The sequence below is a fragment of the Protopterus annectens genome, chromosome 5.part0 (genome assembly GCF_019279795.1).
Source record: "Protopterus annectens isolate FY-2018-M chromosome 5.part0, PAN1.0, whole genome shotgun sequence".
NCBI classification, from domain to species: domain Eukaryota; kingdom Metazoa; phylum Chordata; order Ceratodontiformes; family Protopteridae; genus Protopterus; species Protopterus annectens.
Genome location: NC_056735.1, coordinates 339,086,891 through 339,101,818, shown reverse-complemented (window position 1 = coordinate 339,101,818; position 14,928 = coordinate 339,086,891).

Genomic DNA, 14,928 nt, shown 5'->3' with positions numbered 1-14,928 from the left:
TGCCTGCATAGTAGTTGAAATTTATCAGTCCATTTTTAGTGCTGGCATCTCTAGATCCTTTTTTAGATGCCAAGGAATTGATAATGATAAATAAGCTCAATTTATAGAATGTTTCTGTTTAACTCCAGCTTTACTCCGTAGCATATCACCTACTCCGAGGTGATCTCTGCCTAACATATAAAGCTATGTCAAACCCAGAGCTGTTGGACATGCTACACCTAAAGAATCCCAATCCCTCTGAGCTACACTTTCTAGGGACCTAAACCTTGTCACCACAATAAACAGGACATGCTGGAGGGATAGATTCCTGTCCCAGAGACTTCCTATACTCTGGAACAAGCTACCCATCTATGTCAAGCAAAGTTCTTCATTAGCACTCTTCAAGAAAAATCTTGATGAGTAGATGGGAAATAGGAAATACACCCCGTGGATCACTTGTGTGTCTCTGCTGGACAGTGGCACAGGAAAATAACTTTCTTGGGTGGCGTAAGCTATGGAACCTTGCTGGCTAGGCTTACATAGGCCCTTGGGCAGATAGCCTAGTACCTACCTATGAACCTATGAACCTATGAACAAAAAATAATGTGAGTTATTGAAAGCAGTTAACTGTCATTTACTTGAATAATTGGTTACTTGGTTTCTGGCTACTGGAAATAACAGTCAGCCAATGTATAGCTAAAGAGAAGAAAGGGAAAAGCTAGGAAAATCAAACTACTACCAATAACTCTCAAATTGTTCATTTGATGTAGGTGTGCAGACAGAGTATTGCAGAAGAGTTTCTAATTTATAGCTGCTTATGGGACCGGTAGGAAAATAGAAACATACTTCTGATTGCCGTGGCAATCATTTTGACATTGTGTGAGTAGAGTGGGCAGTTTGTTTACCTAACATACTTTTCTACTAATGTGTTTCCATAATATCTTCATTAAATTGTGCAAGTAGATTCATATTACTTCTACTTCTGAGTGGATTCACACTGATGAACTAGCTTAGTAAACATACATGTTTATATATGTGTATATAAATAGATAGATAGATAGACAGATAGATAGATAGATATAGATCTTTAAATACATGAAATAACGCTCAACTTTATTTCTGACAGATTAAATAACAACAATGAACTAATAGGTTCATAGGTTCATAGGCTAGTACTAGGCTATCGGCCTTAGGGCCTATACAAGCCTAGCCATATCAATTCCCTGGCTATTTCTTCCCAGAATATTTATTCCCTGGTCCCCTGTCTAGTAGGGTGACTGATGTGATCCCCAGGGTGAATTTCCTATCTCCCATCCAATCATCAAGGTTCTTTTTGAAGAGGGCCAAAGAGGCACTCAGCTTGACATGTATGGGAAGTCTCTGGGTCAGGAACCTATCCCTCCAGAATGTTTTGCTCATTGTGATGACCAGATTTAGATCCCTGACGCATGCAGCTCTGAGGATTGGGATTTCTTTAAGTGTAGCGTGTGCAACAGCACTGGGTTTGACATGGCCTTGTATGTTAAGCAGAAATCACCTCTGAGTAGGCAATATGCAACAGAGTGTAGCTGGAGTTTTTTTAGATGGTCAGCATAGGGCATCTGCTTTAGGTCTGTGATTCTTTTAGTGAGGTATTTCTGTGGCCTTTCCAGTTGTTGAAGATGTCTTGTGAGGTACATACCAAATGGGGCATTGTACTCTATAATGGGTCTAATGAGGGATGAGTACAGTGGGACAATGACCTCCTTTCTTCTGCATGAAAAGCCCTTAGTGATGAGATGTGCCACATAGAAGGATTTCCTGACTGTTATGACTATGTGGTTATCGAAAGTGAGACCACTGTCCACCTGTGTCCCTAAGTCCCTTATCACACTTTCGGTGTTTAGTGTACTGCCACATATGTGTAATTAATACTATGTACCACTGAAAATAATTGTGACAATATGTCAGTGGTACAGACTGATAATATAAACTGAAAACTGCAGCAAGAGTAACTTCAAGACTGATTTATCTATTGTTCACTGACTGTACTACATTCTTGTGAAATTAATTTCTTGTGGAATGCATAATCCAACTGACTGTCCAGGTAAAAAAATAAATAAATAATCAAACCATCATAAATTGCTTTGATATTCCAAAGAGGCCAACATTTGCATTTAAGCACCATAAAAGAGCTGGGAATATCAAACTGTTATATATAGTGGTTATTAATGTAATATTTCATGGTTAGAGGGCAAATTAGAAAGAATTACAAAACATTTTGTTTAACTCTGAAAAGCTAATGTGTCTTTGTGTTCACTTGAAATTGTGCATTGAATGTGGTTAATGATTTGCAATTATATTCAATATAATATATACTCCCCAACAATATCTCCATATGTTAAGAGCGTATTGAAAAGCTTCAATAATATTATTACGGGAGGCGTAAAAAACTAACCATTGGCTTTCCTTACCAATGCTATTTTGTATAACTAAAAGGTTATTGGAGACTGCTAATCTTTTGAAAATTAACTTATCATGCATACAAAAATTTATAGGATGTTACAGATTAAAAATTAAAGTCAGTTAAAAATCTTAATTGTGAATTTAGTGTGAACTCAAGTGATTGTGTACTGACACAGAATCAGAAAAAATGTAATAGATACATTTTTCATGCTAAATGGTCAAAATGATAAAATGAATTAACCTTTTTTAATTGAATATTTGTGCCAGATAGTACAATGTCATTATATGATTTATACAGCAGATTAAAAACTGATAAAGGGAAACTGAATGGGATTCTTTGGAAATGTATTCTATTGAAAGAAAATATATATTAGGTAGTGACAATTTAATGTTGAGGCCTGTAGGTAAGAACTCTTTAGCTCAATACTGGAATTTTTTTATGCTGAAATGCATTCATAGAGCTTTCTATATACCAGGCAGCTTGTTAAGATGAAAAAGGACACAAAAACAACTTATTGGACATGTAACCTAGAACTAAAAGCTAACTGGAGATATGTTATGTATGAATGCATTAATTTGACTAGGTTAGGAAAAGAACAGCATATTTTTTAAAAGCTCTGTTGTCAGATATTTTTTTCCTTTTTAGGAAACATTGTCTTACTTAATGTTTATCTATCTCTCTGTATGAAAAATTTTCAATGTTATATCTTATGGACTATTCTAGCTACTGAGAGAAAAATATGTTATGAGAAAGTGGAAGGGCAATATATCTCCTCAGTTTAAGGAATGTATTTGTCTTCTGGAATAAGTAATTCGTGAGGAAACAGGAAATGAGAAACTGAGATTGTTCTACAGACACATAGATGTTAATTCACAACTAAAAGTTCAACAACTGCTGGAAAAATGAAATTAAATACCAGCATATTCTCTGTTGTTAGGTGTCACGGCATAGTTGTGATATGCTGACAGAAGTAAATGTTTGACTGTGCCTTTAAAAGAAGGTTGTTAATGGAAAGTTCTCAAAGTCAGGAACTTGCATGCATTAGATATCAGTGAGGTAATAGCAGCTCATTACTACAGTAAGAGAGGGTTACATGTAAACAAAAGCCATTTAGCAAGTCATTTTCTCATTTGCAGGTTCAGCACACAGTAATCAGGATCTTAAGAGATCTCTGAAGTCTGGAGTGTGACAGCCAAGTCAGAGCTATTCCAGGAGATGGATCTGAGGCTCAGCGAGTTCAAAGCCTGCTCCTTTGCTTGAGATCATTTCTAAAAGGGCTATTTAGACTGTAAATATTTTTGCTTGAGAAAACACCAACCTATAGTGTTTTGTTTTCCTTTAAAAACAGAGTCAGCCTTTTTTACCTTTCCGATTTAAAATAATAAGACTATTTTTGTTTATTTTAATATATACTGATTCCAGTAATTCCTTGGACTTTATAGCGTGCAAGTATATATGCATGTGCATTACTTATCTCAGAGTAATAACAGATGGCAAGATTCATACACATAGTACACATTTTTTATGGTCAGTACATGTGGGTAGGAAACTAAAATGTATACCTCAGTTCACAACAAGAGTTGAGATCCTGCAAACTCTGTTAATTGCACTGGGTAAGTAGTAAGCTTTTGGCAAATGGGCATTTAAGTGAGCTTCTTACCAATGCAGTGGTGACTGTACATGATTCACAGACAGCAAATGTTCACAGTGGAACAAGATGCTGCCTCAGTGTTACTACTCTGAAAAGGAGGGCTATTATCCTGATATGGGGGCTTTATTCCTGCATTTGTCAGTATTGTTCAAGAGGTGATCTTGCAGGGAGGTCGGCATTATAGTGCACATATATAATGCAAGATTCAAAGGATTTATAAGAAGTTCAACGCAAGTGAGTCTCTCAACCATTTATGCTTTACCAATACTCATCCTCAGATCATACCGCCCCTTGCTTCAGGATGACTAGGTCAATCAATTATGGAATAATTGTACATGTACCCAATCCTCCAAGTTCTATTTGAAGGCTGAAACAGAGATGTAGCATACATATAAAAATAAACATGTGAATGGCCATTTAACTTCTCTCTGTGTATATGTGGGTTTATATATAGATAACCAGTGCTATCCCTTGCAATATGTCATTTTTTATCCCCATGCAGTTTTCTGTACACTGCCAGTCTCAGTATCCCTGTCAGTCTTCCCATTGTCCAACAGGGATGAACAATGTAATGCTTAACAATGCTTAAAGATAAGATCAGAAAAGGAATGATAGGACTAGTAAAATGTAAACGAGAGTGCTTTCCAAGGCATGGTGAATGCTGCAGTCAGATACGACACTTTTCCTGAGCTGCACTTCCATAATATAGCCAGTATGTAATTTCCCACTGTGATTGGAATAACCATGAACCAGCTCAGAAAACAGTGACCTAATCAGTAGTATCATATGTCTCAGAAATCCAAAGGGCTTACAGCATAGGCATTGATTGTTATTGCTCACATCCTGAAAGATGGCAGCCTTATGCAGTTACTTTGCATATGCATTAATGCAAGTGTGCCACGTTCATTTATGTATAGTGAGGTAGCTACACTGTGTTACACAATAGTGATGTGAAGTGCCAAAAATGTGTGAGCAACTAGTGCTATGGCTACCCAGAATGCTTGTGTATGTTCTGTAGATGACATTGAACCCAAGCTATATGTTTTCGCTGAACCACACTTAATCTGATGACATGTTAATGCCTTTGAGGTACTAAAGCAGGTATATGTGGTTGCACCTACTAACTAGACTGCATGATACAATTATTTGTGCCCAGATATTTCCTACTCTGAACCCTTCTTCTGCAGCAGGAACTTCTCTGCTTATGGATTTAGTGCATTGCAAAAGTTTCTTACACAGATATTGTGTATAGTAAGACAATAAGGATTTCTGTCTTTGAGCAACACACAGAGAATTTTGTACAGCTTAAAAGCATGGACACATCATGGTTTTGATGATCTGAAAATGTTTTTAGAGGTAACTCTTTGTTCTTACTTTACAAGCAAAATACTCTTCCATTAGTTCCCAGTATTTTGCAATATGTATCATACACATGGAAAAACATCACTCACTGTATCAATAAAAAAATCTTTAAGGGAGGAACATTAGGTTTCTAATTTTTTTAGAACAATTGTCATCACAGTAATTTAGGGAAGTCTACCTTATACAGCCTTCAGTCATTGACTCTTTTCAGCTATAACAATGAAAAAAAAGAATTCTTGCACATATTAAGTGCAGTCCTCATAATTTCCATTCATATGTGATAAACAGTCACAAAATATCCTTCACATTGTTTCAATGAATAGACCAAAAATGTAATTTTCTAATTCAGAAAAATAATGTTTTATTCATTATTATCTGCCTTTCAGTATATTCCAGATGCCTATGGTAGGTGATATTTGAAATATGCATTAACATATAAGGGTGATAAATAAATGAATGGCTGAAATATATTCTTTGCTACATAACAAACAATAATGCCACCTGTGTACTGCTTTTATAGACCAAGAGGACATGAAATTGTGATAGCAGTTATATAACAAGAAATTCCACCACATGAAATAAAAGACAGCTTTTGCTATAAGGATGTCATTTAGATATTTGTCGTCAAAATATGAAAGTAATTATGGGTTTATTCATAATTTTATTTTACTTTAGTTAATTTAGATACATGTTAGTTAATTAGTTAGTTAATTCATTATTTTACTGTTAGCAGAGGTGCTTGTATATACTGATTACAGACTGTTGATATTTGACATCTTTAGAAAAAAAAACATATGTTATAAAGAAATCATCAAGACAGGGGGCAGGAGATTTCCGATCAAAAGTGAGAGGAAAATGCTAAAAGCAGTGATTTCAGCTGTTGCAAAAACAAATAACGGCAGTACTTATTCCACCTGTTAACATTTCAAGACTGAACACTACTCCAAGTTACCTTGTGACACAACAGGTTAAGAAACTGTGATGAATAGAATCATGGCAGCCTCCACCTGTGTTATCAAATTCAGGTAAGTTATTGCCATGAGTTCAGAGTAATAACTAATGCATTAACTCAGAAAAGTCCTTCATTTTTTAATTCAGAATAAAATATGGTTAAGTTGAGATTTCATGGCACTTCACACATTACTAAATAGGGGCAGGTTCAGAAATCACTTATATATATTTTTTTTAAGAGTTTAAATAAATATCCATTCTTTGATTGCCAGCCTGCAGTGAGCAATGTATGCAAACAATGGAACTTTTATATAATGTCTTTCCTGACTATGACCCAGGCGAACAATGTTTCAGTAGCAGATTGAGCACCAGCTGGAGATCAAGGGTGACAGTGGAGGGAAGGGGTTGCACTTGACTGCAACTTGTAGGGGCTAGGTTTGGAACAGGGCACAATTCCAGTGGCACATAAAAGTGTTCCATTTTCACAGTGGAGAATGTGTGCAATGTGTTTTACCTATGAGGCATGATCATCAGAGGGCTTATGTCACTCTGGTAAATGAGTGGCAGTCCCACCCTATGTCCAGTGCAAATCCTGTAAGAATACTCACTTGGCATGTAAGATAAGGTTAAAGTCAAGAAAAAACTTCTGTCCATGCATGTGAAAGTGCCACCCCCAGCATGCCCATTTTCTAGATAAAGTAAAATTTGTATTTTTCCCCTGGTGTTTGGTGGCTATCAGACTCTCAGCCCATTAGCCCAATTTGTCCCTTCCTCAAGCAAGAGCTGATTTAGAGGGGATGTTATTCAGGCAGTCATCAGGGCTGATTCAAGTTATTTTCACTTTTTTCTCATGGTCCTAACCACACATGCACTCATCATGGAACTGGTGAGGAGACATACAATGAGTTGTTTGCAGAAGATGTTCTTCAAACTTTTGCGGGGAGCATGCCCCCCAAATACCCTTGACCTCTAACTCCAGTATGAGCTGTGGTGTCTCTGGCTCTACTAGGGAACTTCCACTGGCCTGTCTGCATTTGAGTGCATGCAACCTCCACCCTCCTCAAGCAGTAGCACATGGGTTACACCTCTTCACTTCTTCCCCTCCAGGCCTGGCTCCTCTAGTGCTAAAGTTGCTAACTGAACCTCACCTGCCTGTTTTGCAGACAGTGTTCCACTACTCTGTGCAACAGAGACATGAAATTAACATATCAGAAATATTCAAACAGGGCCTTATGAAACTGCAGTACTTGGCAACAGCATATCCCACTACTATATAATCAAGAATACAAATGAAATAATGTACTGGCAGATCAGCAAAAAATGACATACAACCCACCTTTAGTTAGGCATTTTTGTTGAAAACCTTCAGAACTCATCAAAACAGAGAAAATGGACTGTCCCTACTCCTTTTCAGAACGTCAACATTACAACATAACCAACAAACAACCCCATTGAAGGTTTTGGATGAAGCCCGAAGGCTATGGATGAAAATGCTTAACTAAAGGATTATATTAAAGCTTTTATGACTCCCAGTGGGTTGTGTTTCATTTTTTGATGATCCTTTGGTACACTGTTTCATTTAGTTACTAGTTTTTTAGTCTACGTTTGGTGTCTTTGTATATAGTCAAGAATATTTATTTGTTTGTTAACCAAGTAAGCCTACGGGACATGTGTCTCTTTTCTTGGGTGATGTAGTATATTCTTTGTTGACACCTGAAAAGTTTGCACATTTTTGCAAATGCAAAGCTAGAACTACAGAGTGAAAACATTTTTTTTCACAGGGAAAAAATATATATTCAGAAACAAAAAGCATGTAAAATGTAGAAGTCTTCTTAATGCTGTAAACACACACACACACACACACACACACACACACACACACACACACACACACACACACACACACACACACCATTAGACATGCATGTAGGTATAGTATTCCACTGCAGTGTTATCATTATTTTTATATAATAATATATTTCTAAAAATATGAACATTAACATTTTATTTTACCACTTGTATAACCACTTACCATTCCGGGCTGCAGTGTTCACATTCTCTGATAAAATAAATCTTGTTTCAAATGAAATTATTCTGCATTAAGAAATAATGAAGCACACATTATTAAAAGCATCCCCAGTGCTTTTTCATAGGCTTCAGACTTCAATTATTCATCAAACAGCAAGAAATTGTCTAAGGGTACTTGCAACATATCACTTTTAATTATTGTTCTTTTGCTATATCTAAGAGCAGTTGTAATAAATGTTTAATCCCAGTTCTGTCTTACTAGAGACTGATAAAGAAAGTTTTGAACTGTATCTGCATTGGGTGTAACACAATACTATTGATTACATACCGGCATGAAACAATGGTTCTTGGTGTATAACTCTGTGTTTGCATGTACCTTGAAGAAAAATAAATATTTTAAGAAATGACAGTCATGGAGTTAGTAAATGCTAGTCCAGATTTTCATTCTCTCAGTCTCCACATTCATTTGTGAGGCCCAATTGCTAAATTAACTGAAAAAAGTAGTTTTCTGCCTAACCTACTCACTGTGTAATATAAGACAGCACCAGTTGGAAATGGGTTTGGAATTTTAGATTAATGGTAAAACACATACACTTAGGAAATATTTTTCATAGTGAATAATAGATCCAGATATGGTATTAAATGTAATTGTCAAGAAATAAAGTAATATAGTGATCAAACACAATGGATGGTGAAGGTTCTTATATAGGAACATGTTTCAGTCATTAAGTAAAAAAATATATCTAATTATGTTTCTTTACATGCCCTGAGTATCACAATAGCAGTGTAAATGATTTTACATGTCCTTGTCAGAATAAATCTAGGCAGAGGAGGGGCTATGCAATGTACTTTGAACATTTTTTAAGCTAAGCTTATTTTAATGTTTACGTCCCTAGTCCATTATGGTTTAAATAGTGAAATTGCCTGGCAATGTTTGCTATAGTGCTATTTTTGTAAATATTGATGGCGTCTATTGTTTTAAAGTAATTGAATGAATGTGAGATGATTGTAAAACTGAGTAATTTACTGGCATTGGAAATACATTAAATGCATTTAATATGTCTGCTCTGTTTAACACCCCTAGGAGGCAAAGACACAAATTACTAGGGAGAAAAAGTATTTTTTTTCATTGCATCTGCCACATTTGAGTGTTTGTTATTTTATTATTTTTTATAAAGTGCATTTTTACCTTTTCAATAGTACTAGCATGAGGAATAGTGTCAAACCTTGGCCCAGTAAAGATAAGCATCATGTACAGAGTGACCACTGTATTCAGCCTCTGTAACATTTCAAACAGGGTCATTTGGTTTATGAGACAGAACCTTCCTTTCATAAAGGCAGAATGAGTAGGGTCTGGATCAAGTAAGTCACCTGTGTCTGTTTAATCAGTTTTGGTGCAACTGCAGTAGGACTAGTAACCTGGTGGAGTGAACATTAGATCTAGATTATTTTCACAGTTGAAATAACACCCTGACCCCATGTACAAAATGGGAAAAAATGGGTGTAGATGGATGGATGGATGTTCCATAGATTTGCAAGCCAGTCTAGAAGGCTAGTTTGCCTATAATTACCTGTGTCGATAGAGTATCACTCTTGTGTGCAGGAGTCATAGTGGCCATTCTCAAGCCATGAGGGGGGGGGGCGTGGATAGGCTGGGTTAAGCAAAATATTTAAAAGTGATAACCTGATATAATAAAATATACATATATGTATTAGTAACTGGAAAATAAACATGAACAAATTAAATTGAGGCAAGTACATACACAAATTATATCATAGAAAGTATGCCATCAGGAATGATATTAATGCAAAAATAAAAGCTTTAAGAATGAGCTGCTTTGGGTTGTACACTGAGAAGGATCCATTACTGATACAAAGGTAGAAACAGAAAAGTGGACAGAGATGCTACAGTAACACCAAGTGCTTATAAGTCATTGTGATGCTTAGGAAAATGTCAGAAATCCAGTGATAATAATATGTGTTACATTTTGTCAGTCAAAGAGAATTGAGAGCAAGACTAGTTAATGCCAGAGTTACCAACCCATAGTAATGACAGACAGCCCATTATAGGTTCATAGGTAGGTACTAGGCTATTGGCCCTAGGGCCTATACAGGCCTAGCCAAAAAGGTACCCTGGCTTTTGCCTCCCAAGAAAATAATTTTCCTGTGCCCCTGTCAAGCAGAACCACAGAAGTGATCCCCGGGGTGAATTTCCTATTACCCATCCAATCATAAAGATTTTTCTTGGAGTGCTAATAAGGAGCTCTGTTTGACATAGATAGGTAGTCTGTTCCAGAGTATGGGAAGTCTCTGCGACAGGAATCTATCCCTCCAGCATGTTCTGTTCATTGTGGTGACAAGGTTTAGGTCCCTAAAGCATGTAGCTCAGAGGGATTGGAATTTCTTTAAGTGGAGCATGTCCAACAGCTCTGGGTTTGACATAGCTTTGTATGTTAGGCAAAGATCGCCTCTGAGTAGGCGATATGCAACGGAGTAAAGCTTGAGTTTTTTGAGTCGGTCTGCGTAAGGCATCTGTTTGTGGCCAGTAATCCTCTTTGTGAGATATTTTTGTGGCCTTTCCAGTTGCTGTAGATGTCTTGTGAGGTACATACCAAAAGGGGCATTGTACTCTATAATGGGTCTAATGAGTGATGAGTAGAGGGGAAAAATAACCTCTTTTTTTATGGATGAGAAACCTTTTGTGATGAGGTGTGCCATGTAGAAGGATTTCCTGACCACTGTGGCGATGTGATTATCAAAGGAGAGACTACTGTTCACCTGGGTCCCAAGGTCTCTTATCACACTTTTTGTGTTAAGTAGACTACCACCTATGTGGTAGTTCATGGGTACATAGTTTTTATCAAAGGGGATGACAATGCACATTTTGGCATTGAGCTTGAGACCATGGGTTTGACACCAGGCATCTGTCTCAGTGAGGCCCTTTTGTATGATGTCCACATCGTTAGGAGTTTCCATTATGGCTCCTAGTTTGCAGTCATCTGCAAATTTAGTTAGCCAAAGACCCTCTGTGTTAGCCTGTACTTCAGTGAAGTAGATACCAAACAGGAGAGGACCCAGGACTGAAACCTGTGGTACTCCACTTGTCACTGGTCTGAAGTCTGATTTGGAGTCTGCTACTTTCACAGTGTGGGTTCTGTCAGTAAGCCATTTGGCAACCCATCTTATGACATAGGGATTTATACCTAGTTTAGTGAGTTTATCTATAATTCCAGAGTGGGAGATGGTGTTGAATGCCTTGGCGAAATCTAGATAGGTTGTGTGAACCACCTTACCCTCATCTATGGCTTTGGTGACTACTTTAAAGAAGTCTATCAGGTTTAGGAGACATGATCTGCCTTTTACAAACCTGAACTGTGTGGGGTCCAGAGTTTGGAGATCTCCAGTGTCTCTGTTTATGAGTTCCATGATTATACGTTCCATGGCCTTGCAGACCAGGCTCATCAGGCTAATGGGGTGGTAGTTCATGGGGTAAGCTTTGGCCCCCCCTTTGTGGAGTGGGATAACCATCACAGTGCGCCATTCAATGGGCACAAAGTCTGAGGTGAGGCTACGATTGAACATGATACTTAGGTGGGATGCCAATTCATTCTGTAGTTCATGTAGAAGGCAGCCTGGGATGTTGTCAGGTCCCATAGATGCTGTGTTCTTGGCTTTGGAGAGTGAGGTTTTTACCTGTGCAGCCGTGATTACAGGAACTTTGTATTCTTCCATTATAAAGATGGGCCCTTTAGGGGGTGAGAGGGGGGTAAAGTTAGCACTGAACCTATCTGTCAGGATGTTGGCAATATCAGTTGGTTCTGTATATTTAGCATTGTGCTGTAACTCAGAGCAGATCTGAGTGTTACCATTGAGATTCTTGACATAGCTATAGAATGCTTTGTGGCTGTCTTTAGAATCAGTGGTGATTTTGTTTTCATAACTAGCTTTGGAGGATTTTATGAGGGATCTCTCTCAGCTTCTTACTGAGGCTGACCAGGGAGTTCCTCCAATCGTGGTATTTTACTCTTTTTTGCAACAGTTTCTTTCTTCTGTTGTAGAGTTTGTTTATGGCAGAAGACCACCAGATTGACTTCCTTTTTTTGGAGGATAGCATCTTGGTTCTGTTAGGGATAGCACGGTCCATGTACTCGTGTAAGTGCTTATAAAGTGCATTTGTGTAGGATTCAGCAGTCGTACCTCTATTGTCCATCTGCATGGGTGTCGTGAAGTTTGCCACTTCTGTCTTAAGAAGTGTGACACTTTAATATTTGGTAAGGGTAAGCCATAATGAATGAGATGGTTTATTTCACTTGTTACTCACACTGCTTGAGAAGGTTGATCTTCCATGCCTCGTAATTGACTCAGAGACATGGGCAAGTGAAACATTTGAAGAGTACAGGGCATAATTTGAAGCATGCTAATCAACAGTGCTTACATGAAACTGACTTTTCAGAGAACATATGATACTGAGATGTAACAAGGTGATTAGTGAAATAGCTAGGATGGGGTAAAGGTGTCAGCCGCCCCAATAGTAAAGTGTTAATTGGCATGATTGTCAAATCCACATTGGTCTTCAGTGCATTGCATTTGCAGTAAGAACAAAAATGCTGTAGCATTCCTTGTCTTTAATGCATTACAGCTACTTAGAAATTAATGCTTGTGTTACATTTTCAGTCTCACACAAAATGAAGTAATCTAGCATGCTGTGTGGCACGAAATGTAGCAGCTGCAAGCTACAGCTTAAAAGTTAAAAAATAGTTTTTTAATTTTAAATTTGAAAGTTGAGGTAGCGCCGTTTGCGTGGATGGCACCAGGCACGAGAACAGCTAGCTACACATCTGATGGTGATAGCATTTAGCAATTCCAGAGAGTTTAGAGGATGAAATTTAAGGCAATACAATGTGTCCAAATTTCATACTGTTATCAAGTAAAGAAAATGGACTGGTATGTTGGTATTAATTTGACCAGATGCTGTCAGCTGTCATAGCTGGGTGAATCAATGAGGTTCCATCAGTGTAATGAAGTTAACTGAATATTCACAGTTTTGACCATATCATTATATTTCAATAAAATGAAAGGAGACTAAGGATGCAGTCCTGGGTTGATCTTTTAGGAGAGCAAAGAATTCATAGGTTAGTATTAAGCTAACTGGCATTGCATGACTAGCCTATTATTCCTTGTAAAGACTCAAACCCTGCACCTTGTGTTTGTAAGACAAACACCTTAACCATTAGGCCACATCAAGGATACTGAGTCAGATGAGATAGGTAGAAATGGAGCCATGTTAAAGCTGAAGATTCTACCCTAGGTTATTTGACTGGTGTAGCAGTGGTGGGCCACCACAATGAAGGCCTGCATTAAGACTTTCAATATTACTCCTTTACCTGCCTGAAATGAAATGCAACTAGATATTTCCAGTCTTGTTTAATGGAACAGTTTATGTGCCATAATGTTATTCCAAAACTGTGTTGTGAATATGCCAAAAATGTTGATGATTCAAAAAAAATCTAGAAACTGGAAACTGATAACTTTTTCAGATACATTTGACAAGGGAAAAACAAAGGAAGTGACTCTTTAATTCATTAATTTATTAATTTAACAAATTTTAGCAGATATCGTTCCTTTTGGAACAGGACCATGGTAACTTCATTCCAAAATTAGAAAAAACATTTCAAGAATGCAGTGATTAAGTAGAATATTGACTTGGTGGCAGATATGATGAGCTGCAAGTTGAAGAATTGTGAGAAGATGTGCAGAAAGTGAACATTTTTTACATGCAAGTGATGGTGGCAAATTACTATGCACTTGCAAGATGGATTTCAAAATGGAAATATGAATTTGAAAGCAAAGGAGATAAAAAAGTGAGTGATGTAGTTTCAGGATGAACATTCTGAAGGAATTTGGACAAATCAGTGAATAACATCATGATCACAGCATGTTGGCAAAGAAAAAGGAGAGACAGGCTTTCCAGGCATACATGTTATTTGATACCTTTCAAAAAGTCTAGAAAAATCTGCAAAATTATTTTTGCAGGCATTATCAGTAATTTTTCCCTTCTGAATGATTTAAATGTTTTTTTTTTCTGAAGTTGCAAATTTATTGTGATTTTAATAATTGTATTACTGAAGCATTGCACTGCAGAATCCACACTAACACAATTAGAGGAGATCAATCATTGAATTCTAAAATCTCATTGAAAATGATTCTATTAACATTTTCACTACTGAGACAAAGAAGAAGTCAAGCAAATTTGGTGTCTAATAAAATTTCAGGATGGAAAAGAAATCAGTAATGATTACTGATAGAGTCTTTGTAAATTAGATTATTCTGGGGACATCTATTTAAAAACAATCTTTCTTTGCACTTCTACTAAACATTTTTATCTTAATTTTGTTTATTGTGACCTATTTACCCCCACACTTCACATAGTAAATTAGGGCAATGTCCCATTTTACCACAGGGAAAACAATACTTTGGTTGTTGTTGTGTCTTTCGGCTTTTCCCGGTTAGG